Raw genomic sequence first — 25112 nt, 5'->3', positions numbered from 1 at the left:
AGAGTACTGCAAGGCTCCAATGGATATGCCAAGACAGCATAACCGTGACTTGAGCATCCTGAACACATGCTCTGTAATGATCCTGATTTAGGCGTGTGCCTCATTATGGCATTCTTGTGTGGGTGTGTGTGAATTTCTGATGAGTGTCATCATCCATGGCTCCAGTGCATAGCCAGCATCACTCACTAAATGGCCTTATGGGATGTCCCCCCTGGAAAACCACTTATTTAGCTGTGTGGAATGCCAGAAGTTGGAGTCATGATAGCTTCCAGGGTAGCCAGCACACACATTCATGATAATACCCTGGGCATCACACACAACCTGGTAGTTGATGGAGTGTAACTCCTTGTGGTTTATGTAGGCCCTACCCTGGTCACCAGGTGGTGCTTTGATGTGGATGTGCATGCAGTCTATGGCACCCAGTATCTCTGGGTGGAAGGGATGCATATTGCAGGTCCTCTCTTCATGGGTGGTGGTGAATTTAATGTGCTCCTCAGCATGTGGTTGCATGGCATCCAGGAACTGCTGGAGTAACCTGGACACAGATCCTTGTGAGACCCCCATGATATCCCCAGTTGGTCTTTGGAAAGTACCTGTAGCTAGCATTCTTAGAGCTACACATACCTTTGTATCCACTGGGATGGGTTCTCCTCTGTTTGTTCTGGATGTGAGGTGAGGCAGACACAGCTCCACAATTTGCTGCAGTATGTCCCTGTCCACCCTGTAGCGCTCTACTATCTCCAGATCATGTAGCCCCTGGTAGGTTTCCCTGGGCCTGAACACTCTTCTCCTCCTCCTCCTAAGTCTGGGGCAGCTGCCAGCATTGTCCTCTTCACCACCCTCAGCCTCTTGCACATACTAATGTATGAGAGTGACAGCAGCCCCTAACATTTTGTTAGTTTTGTCAGGTAAAATTTTCCTGTCTGTGTACACCGATGGTGTAGAGTTTGTGGGAAGAAATAGACTGAAAGGCATTTGTCTAGTTTATAGTAGTGTGCAGCAGATGCCTGTGTGATTTCTCTGAGTATGATACATTCCACCTGACAGCTCTATTACTTGTATTTGAGTGCCTCTATTCTGCTATTTTCCTTTTTTTTCTTCTTCCACTTTCCATTCCCTGTATTATTTTTATTTTTGTTGTTTAAATCCCAGTGCGCACTGTGCACACCTGTTTAGGTGAGGTAAACAAAGCTATACAGCCTTGGACACACCCCCTTGCTTGCATATACACAGTGCTGCCATTTCCTGTGTTTTTTTTTTTTTTTTTGTTATGACTTGGTGCGTGCCATGCACACATGTTTAGCTTGAGTAAACAAAGTTATACAGCTTCAGACACACCCCTTGCTTAGCTGGGCTTACCTAAGCACAAACCTGGACAACAGTGCTCCAATGTGCTTACAGCAAGCATGACACACCCCCTTTTCATGTTAGTTGCTCTTCCTGCCTGCACAATCCTGTTCTCGCACTACACAGTTAGGTGCAGGTTTTGGACTTAGAATATTTTGTGATTCAGTAAATTTCCCCTCATTTGTATAGCCTACTGCCTTAGCCCATAGATGCTGCACTGACACTGAGCCTTTCCCGTTGACAACCACTGTCCTCTAGTATTGTTTTGATTCTGTATGCCATAGACTATAATGGCAAAATGCAGATTTTCTTTAAAAATGCAGATTTTCTTTAAACTTGGGTTTTCACGTTTTTTTTTATTTTTGGCACAATTGTGTTTGCGTACCCCTGCACTATGGTTAAATGGCTGAGACTGGCCACAAAACAAAAAAAAAATTTTTATTAAGATTAAACATTTATTCATGCCAATGGCCATATATTTAGCCATTGTCATGCCTACAGATGTGAATACATGGCTTTAATTTGTGCTGTCATGCCTCCGTTTTCTTTTTTGCAGAAATGTGTTCAGTTAGTAACTGAACACATTTCTGCACTGACACTGTTCCTGCACGGAGACCTGGCAGCTGCCTGAATCACTAATTCACCTCATATGCTTGGTTTTCACCAGGAAATGAGGTGATTAGCATGCCACATGGTCTTCTGTGCAGGAACAGTGTAGTCAGGTTCGTGCACATTTGATCAGGTGTTTGCTGAATTGCTCGGCGGCCAAATTCTGTGCGGGAGCTGCTACACTGTTCCTGCACGGAGTTTTAGCTTTCCTGAATCCCGGGTATAGTCTGGATTGCCTTACAACATCATTAGATGCTGGATACTAAGCTACTCTAAGCTGAGTGGGTAAATGGAAAAAGGACAAACAATACATGCCTTCCTGTAGGTTAGATATAAAATCTTCTGAGTTCCTCTACCAAATCTGCATGCAAATGAAGGGGTTGCTACACATCTGAAGGCACTGGAAGCCATGGTAAAAAGGGTTGACTTTCACTTTTTGTTTATATCTTACATTCCTATTGGGCTATTTCTTGCAGTCTATAATTATTTTTGGAGTTACAAAGAGGAATAACCCCGCTCCTCTTCCTATCCCATTACACATACCCAGCATATCAAGTTATACTTATATTCTCCACCTCATTACTCAGATGATACCACTCAACCAAATAGAATCAACAACTCATAGATTCACTGGTAGTTACTAGACTTGCAGGCCAGGGGACTATTGAGGAGCCAAGACCAAATTCTCAGATTTCCCAAGGCACTGTCTGGTTAACACATTTGCTAAAGGTCACAAAGTAAGAAAATGAGGATGGGGGAATCGAACCCTGTACCACAGAAATTACAGTTCATGGCCTTAATTCTCTACCAATTGCAAGCCAATTGATAAACAATCACTTTCAAACAGTCCGATTTCACTAACTAGTTACATCTCCTATAGCATTTAAAACTCAACAATCCTATCATAATTTTTAACCAGCCCACTTGCACTTAAACTCCATATCTTAAACATTTCCTTCCTCGCTAAGTTTGTTCTATAGCTTAGGTATGCCAACCTCAATTAAAAATCTCTATTAAACATTGCAGCTGCACACAAACTTAATCCCAAAAGCTAAACAACATGTAACCTAGAACACAGCCAACTGATCAAATGTACCCTATCCTTCCAACTATTAAATCCGTCTCAGTTTAGCATAATCACATCTGCATTATAGACCCTCAGCTTATCCTGTTCAAAAAAACTAATTCCCTACTGCTAAGACAACCAGCAGTTCTTCCTAACTTAGGTACTAGCCAGCTAGCTGTAGTCAACAGATGTCCTACTTTGTCCACCTCTCCTCCACAAAACCTAAACTACAGCTATGTTATGACACAAAACTATCTCTACACCTTCATACCCATGTTACTAATACTTCTAACCTGCAGGTTATTATACAAGTTGCACTATTCCCACCACTTTACTTATTAGCTAAGTGACAGCTAGCTTACAACTCCTCGACCCTTATGCTCCCCTTTCCTACTTATTGTACATTTCATTCCTCAGCCGAGGTGGGAGGTGGGCCACTCCCAATCTAAGTACCACTTTTTCGTCCTGTCCTATTCCTACCTCTGTCGTCTTATCCTAGGTAGCAGCTAGGTTACAACTCCTCATCCCTTACCCACCCTTTCCAAATTCTACTAAAATTTACTTAATTGCTCCAGGGTCAGGTAGACTTCTCCAACTTCCCTACATTTGTCTATACAACAGTCCTGGTGGAAGTTGGGCTTTCTATCATGACCTACTGCAAAACTCTCCACCCAGGTGACAGGTGGACTATCTTTCACTCTTTGCTACTATATGTACAAAAGCCCAGGTATCAGATGGACTGCCCCTTACTCTTTAGCATTATATATACAACAGACCGGGTGGCAAGTGGGCTGACTACTATATAATGGGCCTTAAATCCCTCTCATAATAACATTCTTAACAAAGGACCTCAATTACAACACCACTCGATAGCCTGTTTTTCATTCCACCTAACATTTCTGCTCTGTATTGTATAGCACAGGTGTCAGGTGGGCTGTTCCTCTGTCTCTTTGCTGTTAACTTCACTAAAGCGCAGGTTACAGATGGGTCTCAATCCTCTCAAACATTTCCAATAGTCAAGCACCCTTATCCCCAGTCTAAATTGTTGTCCATTGTATGAACTATCAAATCTTTACTCATACTCCCTTTATCACATATGCTCACCTCAACTCTAAATTATCTAACAAACCCAGATCTTAGACACAAAGCTAAGTTATAATGCCTCTCATTAGAATCATACCTTCAGGTATGCTACGTATAGTTCTATTTTATAGTCACCTACAGTTGTCAGACAGCCCCTCAAATGACAAACAACAACTCCATATGAACCTACAATATCAGATAAGCATACCACTGCATCTCACGAGTCTCAAAACACTGCTAGCATATGCCTGTAAAAAACAACTTCTAATACAGATCTTTCTACTATAAAATACTTCCTTCAATAAACTCCCATTGAGGGCCTATTGACCAAGCTCTCTCATTCAGTGTAGAAACTACTAATATCCTGAGACATATACTCTAACCCTGACCCTATTAAAAACCTAAGTGAATTAAACTTCTCAACCAACAGATCCAGAAACAAAGACCTTAAACCTGTGTCCTTGAACATAGGTTCATAGGTTCATAGGAGGCTACTAGGCTATTGGCCCTAGGGCCTATATAAGCCTAGCCAAAAATGTACCCTGGCTAACATATACAGATAATCAAAAAATTAAATAATATGATATCCTGGCTATCAACTGAACAACCATAAATAGTAGCAATTTCCAAAACCTAGCTGAAAGATAACGTCTATCCTTCAGCCTTCATACATTGCAACAATACCATAAACTCCAATGCCTGACCAGGTAGAAGGTGAAGAGGTGGAAGAGGAGCACTGCTGTTAGTGAAATGTGTCTCCTTACTAGAAATTCTAGCTTCATTCAAAAGCTGCACACTCAATGGCAGTGCCCCATAAGTGGATATTATACCACCTGACACTAGGAAGGCATGTTTATGGCCTCTGTGCACATCCCTGCACCATCTTCTCCTATATAAGTAAAAAATCTTATTCAGGAAATATTTCCTAACAGACCACCAGAAAACACTGTCATGATGGGTGATTTCAGTTGAATATGATAATAATAAACTAAACAATACTCATTAGAGTAACTGGTTAAACTCCCAGCTTGTCCCAATCACCTAGCAATCAATGACTTATCATTAATGTATTAATAACTAATCTCAGACATATATAGAGAAGGCTTGCTATCTTTCCAAGTAGTCTCAGTGACCACTGCCCACTGTTATCCACATATTTACCCAGAACATCAAAACATCAATTACAAATAATAAATGGGTAACCCTTTCCAGAGCATAAACTTAATATTCTTAGAATCAATGGATTGGACAATAATAGTTACCCCTCTCAAACCCTACACTTATTTACAAATATCTTAACCCCCAACAAGTCTCCTTATTCCCTATAGTATGCAGCAGACTAAGAGGTCAGCTATACCCATGAGTAAATTAAGATGTCAAATAGTGATTAATTAGAGATACAGCTTGGAGAAACTGGAAACAAAACCCATCTAATAATAAATTCCACTAGCCATCCCTTGACCTAGAAAACAACTAAAATTGCTACTAACTCTGCAATAGCTCATCACTGAAGGAAAAAAAAATGGAGCAGGTTAGTAGAACAAAATTATTGTGAAATGAAATTAAAAAAAATTAACTGGCCAAATAACTCACTCTCCAGTTGCACACCCACTGCAGTCTTTACTTCTAGTGCTAACTTGGCTGAGGCTTACAAAAGTTTTCTAACTTCTGCCATCCATAACACAACTGCACAATTCTAATCAATGTCACAAAGAACTGTCATAGATGTGACACCACAGTTTGAGTTATTGGCTGAATATGCTGCAACTTTTTACTTCACTAAAGTCTCCACTAGTGAAACAAAAAAAAAAAAAAAAAAACGTTTGAAAGCTTATATTCATCCCATGTCAAAGTTTAAGAAACTCGATCCACATTTTTAGACACATACAAAATTGTTAAACCACCGCATTTTATATAATCCCCCTAACAACAGAACTCATTCTTTAAAACTTCAAACATTCATTCATTTCCTCCTGAAAAGTAGCCAAACCATCTCTTTCAAAAGACTATCTCATTTCCAATCTTTGCCCCATTTCTAAAATCTTTGAAAACATATTTTAAAAATAAAGTATTCAGGCATGTAAACAGCTATGGGCTACTATCTGACCATCAGCATGGCTTCCATAATGCCTTCAGCACAACAATAGCATTAACTACAGTCACTGATGCAATATACTGTAACATCAAGGCGGGTGTATTTATTAATATGGCTTCAACATTCAGAATATTCAACCATCAACTATCTTTACAGAAACTTAGAAAATTCAATTTTGGTGACAACAAAATATATTTGTCTCCAAACTACCTATTTAACATGACCTTCCAGGTGTATGTCAACAATCAATACTCATCAAAAGGAACCCTTAACAGAGTACTTCATCCCTCCTCCATTCACATACTCCCACCCACCTCTTCTTTCCCCCATTTCATCCAAAATAACATACCAAATTAACTACATCATCTGGATGGTATTCTTCACGCAAATGGCATTTTGCTATTTGAGGCCAACAAAAGGCTTCTAAGTCTAGATTCCCAATCTAATAAAAAATAATAATAACTGTCACATGCCAATAATCTTTTTTGAATTAAGCTGTTAATTAACCCACTAAGACTAATATTCTTTTTCTTGCCAGACAAGCTCACATAAAAAATACTGACTCAGTTCAAGCTCTGCTATAAACATATACACATTCTGTCCCGAGTATTCAGAATTGTCATACCCAGGAACATTCTTCGCCTTAAAATAGAAAATGGCCTACTGGTAATCACTCTACACTCATCATATAGAACTCATATAATTCAGAGATTAATAAAATCCTTAGATTTGCCCAGTTTGCAGACACATCTGCACATAATTATGATCTAAGAAGAAAAAACTGAAATGGCTGACAATAACAGCTACAGCTTCTTTCTTTTATAGCTTATTCTTGTTCAAAATAAATTAATTGGGCTACTGTCCACCTTTTAGAAGAAAGTTGCCATTTAAAGAACAGTGCTACTCATTAAGGAAGAGCCAAGATAATAGCATAACTTTAATGCATCCTCGCTTCAAGAATCTGCTAGGGGGAAAAAGCCTTCCCTAGATCTGGGCTTGCTCCCTGGAATAGGCTACTACTAGATAATAAAAATTAGAGTTTTAAAGACACTGAATGAATCCAGGAATGCACTATCCAATCACTTAAACAGTAAAACAATGAATGATTACTTTGTAGACAAAGGTTAGCATTTCTCACTCAAAACATACTGACAATCCAAATATAACTCAATAATTGTTTTTCAATGCAATCATTGCTCTTAACTGCATTTAATATCATGCATTGCTTGCAGTCTATGGAGTTGTTAATGCTATTTTCTCTTTTATATTGATATTGTTTATACATTTTTTTTATTGTAAGCTCTGTATAATTTAAAACTTGTCAAGTTATAAAACTCCTGGCTGAGTCCAGGTCATTACTGAAAAGGGTCAATGAATCAGCACACCTCCCTGTTGAACAAATAGCAAGGACGTAAAGAATAATGAATCTATAAAGCAATGCTGTTTTCATAGCCTTGTTCACAGTATTTCTTATCTTCATGTTCACTCCACAAACCAAACCCTTACCATAAGTTCAGCAAAATTTTATTCTGTCTGCATTCCTTAGCAGGGCTAAATTAACTTACTTTTAATAAAAAAATACTGACATTACTGAAGAATAGCATACAGGATACAAGTTTATATTGTTTTCCATTGTTTTTGATCAGTGTGAACTAGGAAGCGTCTTTAGTTATACATGTAGCTCTCAACCTCTTAGAGCAAAAAATCTGGACAAAGCCAAAAATAATGGAGAGATAAAGGCCCAAAAATAGGGACAGATTTTAATTTTACTCTTACAAACTTAGAAAATTGAAAGAATAACATGGTTTGTGTTAGCATGCATTTCTAATGGAGATGAAGTCTCTAACACAAATGTATGTCATTATTTAATGACTTTGATTCTTAAGGATTTTCCAGAAAACCACACATTTTATGAGGAACAGACCAGAAGTATGAGGCAAAAATCTGGCCATTCTGCAAAAATCTAGACAGTTGAGAGGTATTTTGGTAGTGTGGTATAAATGTTTAATATACAGAATACCACATTTACAGGAAAACCTATAATATTCTGTCATTTCATCTGCAAATTTTCCTAACTGTTCTAATGCTGTTCTTGTGTTTAATTACTCAATTTCTTAATTGTGTTGCATACATTTACAGTACTGAGTACATATCCAAATGGATTTACTTTACATTGTTTACTTATGTGATATATATATATATATATATATATATATATATCTACATACTAGCCCTTACCAAAACATGGCTACACCCCAATGCAAAAGACTCAGAAATAATGCTGCCAAACATTGCAATAACCAGAGAAATAGATCTAAAAAAAGGGGGGGGGGGGTGCGGATTCACTGCTATATCCCTCTACACAAAACATCACACACTACGCCAGTAATATACCCATATTTTCCAATGCTGAGGTACTAATCTCTTTTTTGAACCTCAACATATCATAGGTTCATAGGTTAGTACTAGGCTATTGGCCCTAGGGCCTGTACAAGCTTAGCCATAACAATTCCCTGGCTATTTCTTCCCACACTATTTATTTCCCAGGACCCCTGTCTAGCAGGGCGACTGACATGATCCCCAGGGTGAATTTCCTTTCTCCCATCCAATTGTCAAGGTTCCTTTTGAAGAGGGCCAAAGAGGTGCTTTGCTTGACATGTATGGGCAGTCTATTCCAGAGTCTGGGGAGTCTGTGGGTCAGGAACATATCCCTCCAGCATGTTTTGTTTATTGTGATGACAAGGTTTAGATCCCTGGAGCGTGTGGCTCTGAGGGATTGGGATTTCTTTAAGTGTAGCATGTCCAACAGCTCTGGGCTTGACATGGCCTTGTATGTTAAGCAGAGATCACCTCTGAGTAGACGATATGCGACAGAGTATAGCTGGAGTTTTTTAAGGTGGTCAGCATAGGGCATCTGCTTTAAGCCTGTGATTCTTTTAGTGAGGTATTTCTGTAGTGTTTCTAGTCGTTGCATATGTCTTGAGAGGTACATATCAAATGGCGCATTGTATTCTATAATGGGTCTAATGAGGGATGAGTACAGTGGGACAATGACCTCCTTTTTTCTGGATGAAAAGCTCTTAGTGATGAGGTGTGCCGCATAGAAGGATTTCCTGACTGTTGTGGCGATGTGGTTATGGAAGATGAGACCACTGTCCACCTGTGTCCCTAAGTCTCTTATCACACTTTTGGTGTTTAGTGTACTGCTACTTATGTGGTAATTTATGGGTACATGTTTTTTTTCCCAAAGGTGATAACTATACATTTCTTGGCATTGACCTTAAGCCCATGGCTCTGGCATCAAGCATCTGTTTCTGTAAGGCCCTTTTGTAGAGTATCCACATCATTTGTGGATTCAATAATGGCTCCCGGTGTGCAGTCATCTGTGAACTTTGTTAGCCAGAGTCCCTTAGTGTTGGCCTGTACTTCAGAGAAGTAGATGCCAAACAACAGCGGTCCCAGGACAAAACCCTGAGGTACTCCACTTGTCACTTGTCTGGAGCTGGATTTGGAGTTGGCTACTTTTACAGTGTGGGTTCTGTCAGTAAGCCAGTTAGCAACCCATCAATTGACATACGGATTAATGCCCAGCTTAGTAAGTCTACCTATGATTCCAGAGTGGGGGATGGTGTAAAAGGCCATGGTGAGGTCCAGATAGGCTGTGTGGACCGCCTTACCCTTGTCCACGGCTCTGGAGACTGATTTGAAGAAGTCAATCAGGTTCAGGAGACAGGATTGGCCCTTCATGAACCCAAACTGAGTGGGGTCCAGTGTTTGAAGGTTGCCAATGTCTTTGTTTATAAGTTCCATGATAATACACTCCATGGTCTTGCAGATCAGGCTTGTCAGACTGATGGGGCAGTAGTTCCTGGGATCCAAGGTGGATCCCCCCTTGTGGAGTGGGATAACTGTAGCTGTGTGCCACTCAGTGGGCATGAAGCCTGAGGTGAGGCTATGGTTAAACATGACACTTAGGTGAGGTGCCAGTTCATTTTGTAGTTCATGTAGTACACAGCCAGGGATGTCATCTGGTCCCATGGATGCTGTATTCTTAGCTTTGGAGAGTGCATTTTTTACCTGTGTAGTAGCTGTTATTACTGGAATTCGGCAATCTTCCAGTATTGAGATGGGCCGTTTAGGGGGTGAGAGAGGGGTGAAGTTGGCACTAAATTGATCTGCCAGGATATTGCCAATATCCTTGGGATCAGTATATTTAATGCCATTCTGTTGTAGCTCAGAGCAGATCTGAGCATTGCCATTTAGATTCTTGGCATAGTTATAGAATGCCTTGTGGTTGTCTTTGGAATCTTTGGCAATTTTATTTTCGTAACTAGCTTTGGAGGATTTTATGAGGGATCTCAGCTTCTTACTGAGGCTGGTAAGGGAGTTTTTTGCATCCTGGGATTTTCCTCTTTTCTGCAACAGCTTCTTCCTTTTGTTGTAAAGTTTGCTTATGGCAGGGGACTACCAGCTTGGCTTCCTTTTTTTGGAGGAGAGCATCTTGGTTCTATTTGGGATGGCAAGATTCATGCATGAATGGATGTGCTTGTACAGTACCTTAGTGTAGGATTCAGCAGTCGAACTTTCAGTTCCCATCTGCATGGGTGTATTAAGTTTGTCATTTCTGACTTGTGTAGCATGAAGTTGGCTTTGGAGAAGCTTTTTATGGAGATTTCCTTACTGGGGGGGGGGGGGTGAGGGTGGGATGTGGATGTTAAGGGTGATTAGCTTATGGTCAGACCTGACCAACGAGGGGGTGACCATAGGTGTGGAGCATCGATTTCCCATGTTGGTAATGATCAGGTCTAAGATATTGCAGCCCCTGGTGGGACTATCGATTAATTGATCCAGGGTATTGGAATTTATGAATTCCAAGAACTGTTGGGCAAAGGTGTTGTTACATGAGTAGTTTTCCATATTAATGGGTGTTGGTTGTATCTTAATATTTTCCAGTATGTTTAGAAAGGTGTCATGAGAATCCTGGGGCATGGTGGGGGATCTGTAGCAAGCTACAATTTGGATTGCAGTCTTACCTAGTGTTAGTTGCACCTGGAAAATTTCAGACACATTGTGTTGGGCACCTAGCCTGGTGGTGTGAATATCCTTGGTGAATATGGACACTCCTCCACCTTTAGTGTTTCGGTCCTGGTTTGGTGGCCAAAAAGTGTGGTAAGAGTTGTAGCCTGGTATTGCAGGGGTGCTCTCTGGAGCCTTGAACCAGGTCTCAGTTACTGCACAGATATCGATGTTCTCCATTTTTAGGAGTGCCTCGAGAGAGTGCATTTTGAGGCTTAGACTTCTAGCATTGAGTAGCATTACCTCCAGAATTTGCATGCTTGTACCTGTTACAGTGGTGGTTTTGTCCTTTGAACTTTGCCTAAAAAAGGCACTATAGGGGTGGCAAGAGCCTTAGCCAGTTATCTGAATCCCAGGGGCGACAGGTGCAGACCATCTCTAGCAAAGCATCGTGGTCTGTCGACCATGTTGTCCCAAGCAAACAGATACTGGATCCCCTTTGAATGACACCAGAAGCTTAGCCAATTGTTGAAGTCAATCATTTTGTCCTTATATTGTGGTATCATTCTGGGCAAAGGCAGTATGCTACACAGGGCTAGGGTCATACCTGCCTGGGCCACATGATCAGAGAGCTCTTCCTTGTCTCTTTTCATGTAGTCCAGGGAGGTATGTCTCAAGTCATTCACTCCAACATGGACAATGACAGAGTCATATTTGTACTTGCTGTGGAGTGACTTGAGTGCATACGCTATGTGGTGGATCCTGGCACCTGACAGGCAGCTGACTGTTATTTTCTCCTTGTTCATCCTGGTGAGTGGGACATCAGTGTGCCTGACTATAGAGTCACATATGACTAAAGTGTTAGGTACGTTGTCTTGCCTTAGTGGCTGTTTCTGGGTGACATACTGGTGTTGTGAGCTATGTGACACTTTGGTTGTGATTGGTGTTTGTTTGAGTTTCAGCTTCGGATGTCCTTGTTGCTTGGGCAAGTTACAGTTAAGGGCCTCTGCATATGTGGATATAATGTTGCTATGTGTGGGTGTTGGTGGTGTGGGTTTAGAAGGGATATCTGTTGCTTGAGGTGTAGTGCGGGTGTTAACCTTCTCCTCTTGACTGTCTAGCATAGTCTTGGGTGGAGAGAGCTTTGCTTCCAGTTTGGCTATGTAAGTGCATCTCTCACAGGTTGTAGTGTTGGGTGGTAGGAGGAGAGGTTTGTCTGTGTACATGAGGCAATTGCTGCATTGCCCCAGTATGCCCAGATTCACCAGATGGGCAGGAGAAATCACTGAAAGCTGACCCTTGGACATGCCTGGTTTGGTGCTTTTTTTGTAAAGTACAGGAGCTGTTTTCCCTTGCCTTAGCAAGGTACTTTGCGATTATAGGCTGTTTAGTGCCTATGATTAATTTCTCCTTATTAACTAGGAGAGTTGAGTGCTTGTATCAGTTTAAGGCTTCCTAGTGCTTTCCAGCAGGTATTAGAGCAAGTGCTAGTCACAGGGATGCTTAAAGGTAAGATGAAAAAAATGGTTTATCCTAAACACTGCAGTGTGCACTAGATGAGTTAGATGTGAAAGTACTTAAGTTTTACCTGTCTAAAAAGTTACGTTTTAGTGGAGGGTCACTATTTTTAAAACAGCAAGATAGATTGAAAGTGGTGGTCACTTTTGTATTCTGGTACTATAGAATACAGTAGGATAGCCAATAAATTTAAATAGTTGAAGGGGAGTGATTTCACAAAATGATAATTTTGTGCTTACTCACACAAGCCAGTGAAAGCAGAGAGGAAATGAGATATATGGTCAAATTAACATAAGAGGCAGGCAACTTGAAAGACAGTGGTATATAAAAACACAACAGTAAACGGGTGGTGGGGTGGGAAAAATTTCTGCCTGACTCACAAGGGACAGAACTGTGGTCTCTTCTGAAGTTTTAATATGCAGTTAAAAGCAGAATACAAGTAAAACACAAGGTAAAGAAAGCAAATCACAGTATTCAAAATATAAAAAGGCAATAAAGTAATACAAAATGCAACAAACAAAAAGCAAACTAACCTTTCCTTCACAACAGAATGTAGCAGAGTCTGTGTGAGCCTTTCTAATAAAGCTCTGAAATGTTTAATTTTACCCCTTAAATAGAAGGTTTAGTTCTTAGTTCCACCCTCCTCAGTTCACAAGTTATTAACCTTAAGTGACGTCTTCTATCGTATATATGAGTCCTTAATTGATCCGTTCTAATTTCTGCCTGACTCACAAGAAACAGAGCTGTGGTCTCTTTTGAAGTTTTAATATGCAGTTAAAAGTAGAATACAAGTAAACACAAGGTAAAGAAACAAATCATAGTATTCAAAATATAAAAAGGCAATACAGTAAGACAAAATACAACAAATAAAAAGCAAACTAACCTTTCTTTCACAGCAAAATGTAGCAGAGTCTGTGTGAGCCTTTCTAAGAATCAAAAATAATTTGCATAATAGCAATATATATCCTACCAGGTAGCAATATACCATTGTTGGGAAATATTTAATCCTGGACATCCCAAACAATACACCTTGAAACAATAATCTTAGGAGACGTAAATATAGATTGGCAAACCATAGCTTCTAACTCCCCCACAAATAGTATAAATCTGTATGTTTTTTCTTAGCTTATCAGTACTCCAACAAGATACACAAAGATCTTACCTGTAAATCCACCCGAGGCTGGATCTTAGTATCCCACCCTGCCTATTACCCTGCTTCTGGTACACTGTCTAGCTCCTTGAGCATCCATCTAACAGTTTATTCCCTTAGAACAAACTCCCAACAAATAAGAGTACACACTATAAAATCAGTTAGGCACTCAACTAATTTTTGTCAGCATAAATTCAACAATCTTCTACAGGAAATAGACTGGACACCCCTTAAACAACTAGCTCCCATTTGTATGAAAATAATCAAAAAGAACTCAGCCCCATGGCTCTCTAAGGAATGTAAACACCTGATGAAGCAAAGGGACCTAGCCTGGTCAACCTGGAAACAAAACAAAAATGAACAAAATCATGTTAATTTCAACACATTACGTAACAAAGTGACAAAACTAATCAACAGAGATAAGAAGTCATATTATTCCCAGCTTCAACTCCAGCATAAAATCAACCCCAGTAAATTTTGGCACTCCATATCTTCTCTACTTAACCCTGGAAGAAATGAAGAGCCCACCCTATCACCAGATACCCCTCCATCACAAATAGCCAACCACTTTAACAAGAACTTCATAAAATCAATCTCTGACCTGCTAACTAACACCTCTAATGCTGGAGCCCCCCCACCCTTCAACCTATTCAGACACCAACCCCAGACCATCAACTACTTCTAACTCTGTCATTATTAACCCCACTACTCAACAAAATGTCATACAAACCCCATTGTCATTCCAGCCCATACTCACTGACACTATTAAGAAACTGCTACAAAAACTAAAACCCTGCTCTACCTCAGCTGACAATCTCCCACCATACTAGCTTAATCTGGCTACTAATTCAATCGTCTACCCAATCAGTATCCTTATAAATAGGTCTTTATCGAATCAGAAGTACCTACCATATGGAAACAATCTCACATCACCACCATCCACAAAGGAGGCAACTCTTTTGATCCATCCAATTTCCGTCCTATATTAATCTTGTCACCCATATCCAAAATTCTTCAGAGAGATATCCATCAGCAGGTAATGCAATATCTATTGCAAAACAATCTTTTAACCAAAACCCAACATGGCTTCTGACCTAGCCACAGCAGAGCTACAGCCCTATTATCATTTACAGACACCATGGACAAGGCCAGAAATGCAGGATGCTATACAGCCTCAATATTCCTTGACCTCTCCAAGGCCTTTGACACAATGTCTCACACCTTACTTTTGAACACACTGTCTAACTCAGGCTTCTTACATAACACAGTAAAATGGTTTCAGAGCTTCCTCAAGGATCATAAACAAGCAGTGAAATGGTCCAATGAACTCTCACCCTTTCTGCACAACCCTACTTGAGTCCCTCAAGGCTCCATCCTAGGACCCTCTTCAACATTTTCACAAACAACCTTCACACTGCCTCTCACCCTGGAGCCCTTATTCAATACACTGATTATTCCACCATAATCTGCACTGCTCTGTCACTACCAGAACTACCTTCTAAAACTCAACAGTCCTTTACTGCAGTCGAATCCTGGCTAAGAAATGCCCAACTCTTACTTACTCTTTTATCCCAAAAACACCTCCCCTGTCACTGATCATTTCAACATCCTTGCATCTGACAACACTCTCAAAGAAACAATGCAGGAAACAAAACTTTTAGGTGTTATCATTGACAATAAATTTTCATTTGACCCCCATATACAGCAGAATATAAAGAAAACTCATCAACAACTGGGACTGTTATATAGAAACAAACATTTATTTACTGCAGCAACCAAAGCCACCCTTGCAAAAACATTTTTACTTCCCCCCTTATTTATGGTGCCCCTATCTTAACTAACTTAAAAACCTCTACCCTAAGCAAGATGGAACAGCGCTACAACAAATTTGCAAAGTTTGCCACAAACCCTAAATATCACACACACCACTGCAAACCACTCCAAGAATTAAACTGTCTTGAACTTCCCAACCAACTTGCCTTTATTCAGCTATCCAGCTTGTACAACCTTATTTTCAAGCCTACTGCCTGCCCTGCACTAGCCAATCTAGTTACACCTTACATGCCAAATCAATCTCTATGATCAGAGGACAAAAATCTCTTAGCTTTCTCAAACCCACAAGAAAACCAGGTCATACTCTGTCTCTATACTTTGGAATTCACTACCACTAGCTACCAGGTCTATGCCTGGCCTAACACATTTCAAAGCCTCTTTAAAAAATCATCTCAAAAATACATGGCTCTGCTCCTGCATAAAGCCTGCCTAATGCTAAGGTCTTCCTCTTCTTCCACACTAGCCTCATCATCCTCTTCTGTCACATTTCTATCCCTCTCAGACTGCAAGATCCTAAGGCTTTTCTAACTGCTTCTCTGTTTTTATCCCATATCCTTAAGCTACTGCTCAGGCTTTATTGCTTCTATTCTTCTTAATGCTCTCTCACTATCTATCTGCAACACTAACTTTCTGGCTGGTATTTTCCTAACAATACTAACATTCTGTTTTTCATGTACTATAACAGTCAGTGTCACACATTGCACTACCTGCGTACTATTCTTTGGATACTATCTACATCATGTATGGTGAGAGTGACTATTATTGTCTGTAATGTTTTAACTCTATAGAACTGTCTAGATGTGTAGTAATATATCGCAACATCTTGTAACATAGTCTGTTCTTCAACTTATTTTTGTAAAGTAGTTCTAATGTAATTTGTATTGTATTGGATTATACTGTATTTGTATTGTACTGTATGTGGAGCTTTTCTCCCCGGGGCTCTGCTGAAAACAGGTTCTGTAGACCAAGTCAGACTACCCCAGTAAACAAATGTCAAATAAATATATACCCATTGAATTATGTACAATGCACTTTAAACATTATGGGTGGCATAGTTTTCTAAAAAAAAAAATGCATGCTGAAATGTTGAATATCTTGCATGGCAATTACATTTTATTTTCATAGGTAGCGGGGCAAGTTGTTCAGGAACTAGATTCATTAAAAAATATTATTATTATTTAATAACTTGATTGCTGGAGAGCTACCCCAGCTTTATTATGTAAAGTGCATTCATGTCATTATGTATAGTATCATGTCATTCCTTTATTACTGTTCTGTAGTAATTCTCCAAACCCATATTCAGTCACTCAGTCATTTGCATACATTAACAGCAGTCTTGTCTTCTTTACAGGGATGAAACATGGTGGAGATGTGGGGAGAGCCGACTGGAGTAGCCACCTCAGCAAGTGGTATGAGCTGCAGTAACATTAGCAAACATGTAAATACTAAAGTGCTTATTATCGATGACTGAGAAATCTTTTTTCAACATCTGCAAAACATTAAAAAGATATATGCTCCTAAAAAGCAAAACTTACAAATATATTAAGCACTAACATTCTAATCTCTCACATGATTTAAAATTGACAACATACAATTTTCAAGTCAGCATTTGTAAAATGATTGAAAGAAAGATGCTATTTGAAAGGAAAAAATGCACAAAATCCATTTTACTTGTACTCTGTGATATTTATCAGTACAGCACTAGATTATGCATACCAAGCTGGTTGAATATAATCACAAAGTAATGATGCAGACTGATTATTCAATTATCTTTTTTCCAATAATTATTCCAAATTTTGATATAGACTTGATAATATGCACAGTCTCATTTTTGTAAATTGAGATAATAATGCTTTTCCCTATTTGTCTCTGTTCAACTTTTTGCCACTCCTTCCTCACTTCTATTTTATCCTGGATTGCATCATACCACTAACCTGATTGTTGAAATCTCTCCAGACTTGGAGTGATCAGTGTCTGATTAGAACAGTTTTACCTTGGCAATCAGCTTGTAAGTAATGCTACAAGAAATACATCTATACTGATGGAACAAAAGAATGTGCAGTGAATGTCACTATGGATTAATTCACTATTAAGGGCATGGAAGTCAGTGCATGTAAACAGTCATATGCTAGTGATGAGCATAGCTGGACTGATGACGGACTATAACAAAGTGCTATGAAGGATAACTTAAAAATTATTAATTTCACAAATTTCTCCTCAAATGATTAATACAGCAATCTGTTGAACAATGTTTATTTATTTATTTATTTATTCATTTATTAATTTATTGATATTTGGTGACCGGGAAAGTCAGACTGGGTCAGGAACCCATTCACAGCGGAGACCCAGGGAGAAAAGCTCCAAAACAGATACAGCCATGAAAGATTTTACAGTTATAACTAAACAATGCATACATTTCTAGAACAAAGTACAGACATTAATAGTTTTTACAGTTCTACCTAAGCATACATACTTTCCTAGCTATTATACAATTTATCATGTGGCTAGATGACAGTTTATAGAAGATTATAAACAGTTCAGACTACACATTTTAGTTAGAGTTGTACAGTACTTTCAGAGCAGATTAGGTTATACAAAGAGATAAAATACAGTAGTTTTGCTTTGTATGTATAAGGATAAAAGTTCAGTAAGGTTAAGACATAAGAAAGACAGTATGATTGTAGAAAAAATGTTGTGTGTTGTGTTCAACATAAGCAGTTGTAGAAAAAAATTGGAACTGCTAAGGCAAGACAAATTATCTCTATTCTGTGATTATTGAAATGTTTGTTTTTTTAATAAATGGGCATGATTCCATCAAACATAGTTATAAAGCTGGAGGCAAACAAGACTCTGTAACAACTGGGAAAGCCAGTACTCTGTATTTGTCCCTGGATGACAGCTACTTATAACTTCAGCCCAAGCACAAGTCTTCTTCAGATGTTAAAAACAAATCCATACCTTCCATCACTCCACCGCCAGTTATCACTAAAGAACAGGTTGCCACTGCACTCTCTAAGGCTAAAAACACAACATCAGTGGGGCCTGACAATATACCAGGTTGCCTCTTAAACAGTTTAAATCAGGACTTATCAGGTCCGTTAGGATATCTGTTTAACCACAGCCTCTGGACTGGCTTTGTCCTGATAGGGTGGAGGACAGCAACCATCATACTTCTGCTTAAAGGGGGACCATCTACTGACCCGGGAAATGAGAGACGCATAAGTTTGTCTAGTCTTATATGTAAGGCCATAGAAAAAATAACCTCCAAGCACTGAATCCATCCCAGTTCGTCTTTGTCAAATGCAGGTCATGCCTACTGAACCTGGTGGATTTATTTGCAAAAGTCACTAAAATGGTACATACAGCCAACTTTGACCTGGCCAAGGCTTTTGACACAATCCCCCACTCAGGTATTCTAAATAAACTCACAAAACTGGGCATAAATCCCTAAGTCACCAGATAGATAGCCAATTTGCTCACTGATAGGATATGTGATTAAAATGAGCAAATCCAGATCCAGCAAGAGGCCAATTACTAGTAGTGTTTTACAGAGGGCTCAGTATACTGAGACTGCTCCTGTTTGGAATATACTTCTCTGAAGTCAAGGCAAATGTGGAAACCCTCTGGATGGTAACATTTACTGATGATTGCAAGCTGGAGCAATCGCTGAATCCCTGAATGATGTAGATATCCTTCTGGAGGGTCTAGATCAGACAAATAATTGGTGCCAGAACCATGGCCTAAGTCTAAATGCAAAATGATTCATTATTATACCCTTTGGGAAGTCAAATAACCCTGCAAATTACAACAGCAATCGCATGCCCCTTAGAGTGTTCTCAGAGGTGAGAAATCTATGTACACAGATAGATGGTAGCCTGAACTTTGACCACCATGTATCCACCGTGGTGAGGAAATCCTTTTATATGATACAACTATAAGTAAAGGTATGGCATCCAGATCCAAGAAAATTATAATCTCACTGTACTCATCCCTCATTAGACCAATAATTAAGTACAGGGCACCATTTGGTATGTACTTGACTAGGCACTTACAGCAGGTGAAGCAACCTCAGAAGTTCCTCATAAAGAAAATACAGGATGTAAATAACATTTCCTTTGTGGATAGACTAAAAGCCCTATCCTTTTAATCAATCTCCTAAACACTATTAAGGGATAACCTATGTCTGACCTACAAGCCACTCACAAATCCAGCCCTGATGGAGCTGCTACACATCTGCAATCAAACAGCACGAGAGTCACCTGATCTAGGGATCTAAACTTATTAAGCGACTCAAACAAAACATGCTGGAGTGACAGATATATGTTTCAGAGATAGCCCCTTCTTTGGAACAGGCTACCTATTCATATCAGGCAAAGCCCTTCCCTGGCTCTCTTCAAATTCAGTTTAGATCAATGGATGGGGAATCGCAAATTCACATCTGGGGTAGTACCTATGTCCCTTATAGACAGAGGCAATCTGTAAGATACTCAATGCACAAGCACAAATCCATTCCATCCCCCTGCCCCTAGGGGCCATATATTGGGTAAAATCAGGTAATATTGGCAAGGCTTGTAAGGGCCGTTAAGCCATTAGCCTAGTAATCTCCTATGTACCTGTAAACTAATGAGCCATAGAAATTTCAAAATGTTAAACTATAACTTCCATTCTTAAATGATAATTGTTGCTTAGTATCATTAAATAATTTAACACTACTGCTTTACATTGTATACACTGTAATGCTTTCTTTGTTTACGTATTTTTTTTTTGATTGGCCATGGTTCTACTGTACATTTATTTAATTAATGTATTTATTTAACATTTGTTGTCCAGGGAAGTCTGGCTGGGAACAAAGGCGTGGAGACCTGGGGAGGAAAATTCCAGTACTTTCAGTACAATCAAAATCTTTTAAGATATATGATATCAACAATGTCAGGCAGAATACAATTAGAATATATTTTAGTGTCAAAATAGATAAGATAGTAACTATACATACTGTAGTAAAGCTTCCTATACTAATTATACTCTATACAGATATAGTTAAATAAATAAGTATGCAGTAGAATATATTTCACACTGCAGAGTTCTGAGTTATTTTCAAAGGGTGGAAAGCAAAAGGTTGATTTCATTTTGAGATATAAATGAAGTGCAGGGTAAAAGTGTTAAGAAAGGCATAGGTAGAAGGTGGGGTGGGTGAAGACAGAGTGATAGTCGGTAACAGAGTAGAGGAGAGCAGAGGTATAGTAGAACAGGAAAATGTGGAGGTGCTATACTTATCTTGAAGATGTACAGCTACAAAGCCAGGATGTTGAGGGGAGTTCTGTTAGATGTGTTTTGAATGTCTACTGTTCTTCAAGAAGCCTGAGAACAGGTAGGAGGGAACTCCAGAACATACCTACAGATTATGAGTATAAGGAAGCTCCTGATGCATTAGTAATCGAGAGGAAGAGTTTGTCTTTACAGCAAAGAGCTTTGGTAGGGTGGTGGTGTTGAAAATATCATTTTCTAATTGCTTTCTGGGGATGTCGGAGGTGGCATCTATCCCTTCTTCAATCAGTACAGTACAGTTTGGCCAAGGCATAAGTAATTTGCAGATTAATTTCAGTGTAGTGCCTGCAATAAAAGTAAATGTGAGGTAAATGCTTTAACCATTATGCCAACCCCTGAAACTAACAGGAAAACACAGAAGCTCAGATGCACAGACACACAGACACACACACTCACACACATTGTTTCTGTTTGACTGTGTTTGTTTTTATGCATTTTTTCTATTTTAAGATTGCAGTTCTCCAACTCCTTTTCCTCCTTTACTGATTATTTAAGGACTGCTCAAGTAAGGCAAGAGATGCAGCTTGTGTCTCCAAGATGGGAATTTAAAGATGAGCAGAGTGACACTGTACTTTCTAATACACACCTGTACCCACAGCCAAAAACTCTGTATTTCACCACAGCACATACACACACACAATTGCTGAATGTAAAACAGACCTATATGCATATATATGGGCATGCATATGTAAAAAAAAAAAACTGCAAATACCTAAGACACTGCTGATAGACCATATAATGGGCTGGATTCTGTAAAGTCTGGGAAAGCTATTTGTGAACAGTTTGCCATGCCGAAGGAAGACTTCAGCGCACCTAGTGTGGACATAATTCCAGAAGTTACAGGGAAGGTAGATCGAGTACTTAAGTAGTCAGCATAGTATAATTAGGGATTCTTTGCATGCTGGTCCGATTCCAAAAATATCATGCACACACAATGCAATTCAAATGTGGCAAACAGCCACAGTGACTATGTTGCTAAATTTCTTGGTGCATAATTTCTGTACACCAAAGAATTCAAGTGAATACTATGGATTATGGTGAAATCCGTAACAAAACTGGAAAAAAATACATAAAAATGCAACCTGTTGTTAATATACTGCAACAGGTTGCAGTGATGCAAGCCATAAATGTGGCTGCGGATGTTCATCCTAGAAGGCAGCTATCTAGATTCATAGCGGGGTTACAACTAAACCAGTTTTCATACCAGCAAATAATCAATAGATACCATCTAGGCAGACAAATGGTGCAGGCTGACTGTAACATGTGCTCCACACATATCTGTGCAGACCCTGTTAGGAAACCTCATCCCACTTGAAACTAAAGAGTGTCTCATCCTGGCTATACTTGCATATGGAACATTCCAGAGACACATGAGGGATGCTGTTGGAGTGTCACAGACAGCTGCCAGTCATATCCTGGCAAAATTCCTGGAAGCAGTGTGCAGCAAGGTGGATGACTACAATACACAAACCTTCCATCTATCCCCATGGAGTGGAGAAATGTAAAGTACCAGTTATATAACATAGAAAACCTCCCACATGTACTCTGTGCAATAGATTGCACACATATACCTATCAAGTCACCAGTACATCCAGAAGCAGACTGATACATAAACAGAAAAGGATGGCCATCCATTAACTACCAAACTGTGTGTGCAGCAGATAGTAGCATAGGAGACATCATGGCCACACACCACGGAGGTGTCCATGATGCTGCCGTTTGGAGGGAATGTGGACTGAGCGCTACATTCCAGCAAGGTGAAATACCTGAGGCACTGCTACTGGATAAGTGCAGGACCTAGGATGCAATTTAAGGATACTCCTTTCAACAATATCCATTATGAAAAAAAGTGTTTTATTCCCCATAGCAGGTGACTGTGGTTATCCACTTGAGTTGTGGCTAATGACCCCATACCATAAGCCATCAAACCTTGCACAGGAGGCTGACAATGGAGCACATGCAACAACCAAAAACACCACAGAGTATGAGTTTGGTGTATTGAAGGCTAAATTCACATGTCTGGACACAGCTGAGGGTGCATTGCAATACACACCTGAGAAGTCAGCACAGATGATAATGGTGTGCACAACGCTGAACAACATGCTAACCAGAATACATGGTGGTCTTCCATCTGCAGGTCTGGGTGAACTACCCCAAGAACCAATAATGTCTGAAAGATATTGGGGGAGGAGCAGAAGGACATAGGGGACAAAAGTCAGAGGTGTGGGTAATGTAGGCTGCAACCACAAGTGCAGGCCCAAGCAACATGGCAGTCTCTGAGCCTAATATTTGAGTCATGATATGCCACATGTACATGAGTACACAGGGCATCACACATAACATAATCATAACATATTCCAATATGAACATATGCAAACGTGTCAAAACACAGATCATCAGCTCAGGGCACAACTGACACAGGTATGCATACACACTCAGGCTGTTGCATCACTGTATACTAAACAATAAAGGACACAAATCAGTGCTATACACACACACACACACACACACACATATATATATATATATATATATATATACATATACATATATATACATATATATATATATATATATATATATATATATATATATATATATATATAGATATATATATATCTACAATATAATAACATGAAAAAAGAGAAATTATACAGGACAAAATGCACAAATTTTAATTTCAGAAAACAGTATAGTGATATTGCAATAATATGAGCTAGTTATGTGTACTACACTGTTGTACACACTTTAACACAGTCTCAAGTGACCTCGCTAATGTCTCACACCACTGTCCACTCTGCCCCAACCATGTGCAAACACAACTTACTTTCGTTGCTCCACAAAGCAACACCATGTTGAGATGAAGGAACATGACTGCAAGTTGAAGGCCTTGTGATTGGTGGGATCTTAGCAGATGGGCTAGGAGCTGAACTCTTTACAGGTTAGACCACAGATGGTGCTCCTTGATGGCCAATGGTGGTTCTGCAGAGAGGTGGCCTGGCTCTCACAGCTTGCAATCTGCTGACCACAGTCATGGAATGCTGAATCATGCAGGTAGGACAACACTGCTGTAGTACTATAGAGGCCAGGAGTTCCACTGACCATACTACAGCTAGCAGACTCTCATTCAGAGTGGCCAGTGCAGCCATAATCTCACTGTATCTGCACTCTTGTCCTTCATGTGTGACATGTAACTGGTGTGTCACATGATCTGTGGCATGGCCAAGTGATGCATGTCTGAATGATGCTGTTGCTATGACTGTTCATTTGCCTGCAGCAAGAGGCAGACACCCTCTGATAGTTGGCCATACACAACATCTGCTTTCCTATGTCTACAGTGATGCCTTGTTTCTGGTTGTTGCATGAAACTGCCAGCAGCAGTGCTCTTCACTGTGGTGTGTTGGTCAATGCTTCACCCTGTTCAACATCCATTGTGGCAGCATCCTCTGAATGGTTAGACAAGTGGACCTCCACATTGGAGGCTATATATGCTGCAACATCACTGTCAACTTCATGGATGGACTCTCCAAACAACTCAAGGTCCTCTGTGATGGGGCTATAATACCATGCTAAGACACATCACAAACAGCATTATGATCGGTGGATGTGCTGCTGGATGATACATATAGTTCACATGCTACAAGATGCAAAGACACAGCTCAGGACAGTGTGCCTACATCACATGATGGATATCATAAAAGATGTATGGCAGATATATCTTACTGCAATGTTACAAATAATAATTACTTCACTTGAGTCAACTGTATGTATGTTTCATGGAATATACATAAAATAAGGATGTAATCTGTTTACATGGCCAACATTCATGACATATGTGATGCATTAGAAAAAACAACACACACTTGGCAAACACTCATGGGAAGATGGTGGTGTTGAACTGGAATGAACTTCAAGAAGTGTAGGGAGAAAAAATAGCATTATTGATCACATCATTTACACCATTAACCTGGAGACCACAGTTAAAACATACAGAATGTGTGACATACACATAACACTCGTGTGCACTTGAGGACATTGATGCAGACTGACCTACTAATGATAATAATTGC

Source organism: Protopterus annectens, chromosome 1.part1 (assembly GCF_019279795.1).
Source record: "Protopterus annectens isolate FY-2018-M chromosome 1.part1, PAN1.0, whole genome shotgun sequence".
Classification (NCBI taxonomy): Eukaryota; Metazoa; Chordata; order Ceratodontiformes; family Protopteridae; genus Protopterus; species Protopterus annectens.
The sequence above is the reverse complement of the archived record's forward strand: the minus strand, read 5'-3'. Positions refer to the sequence as shown.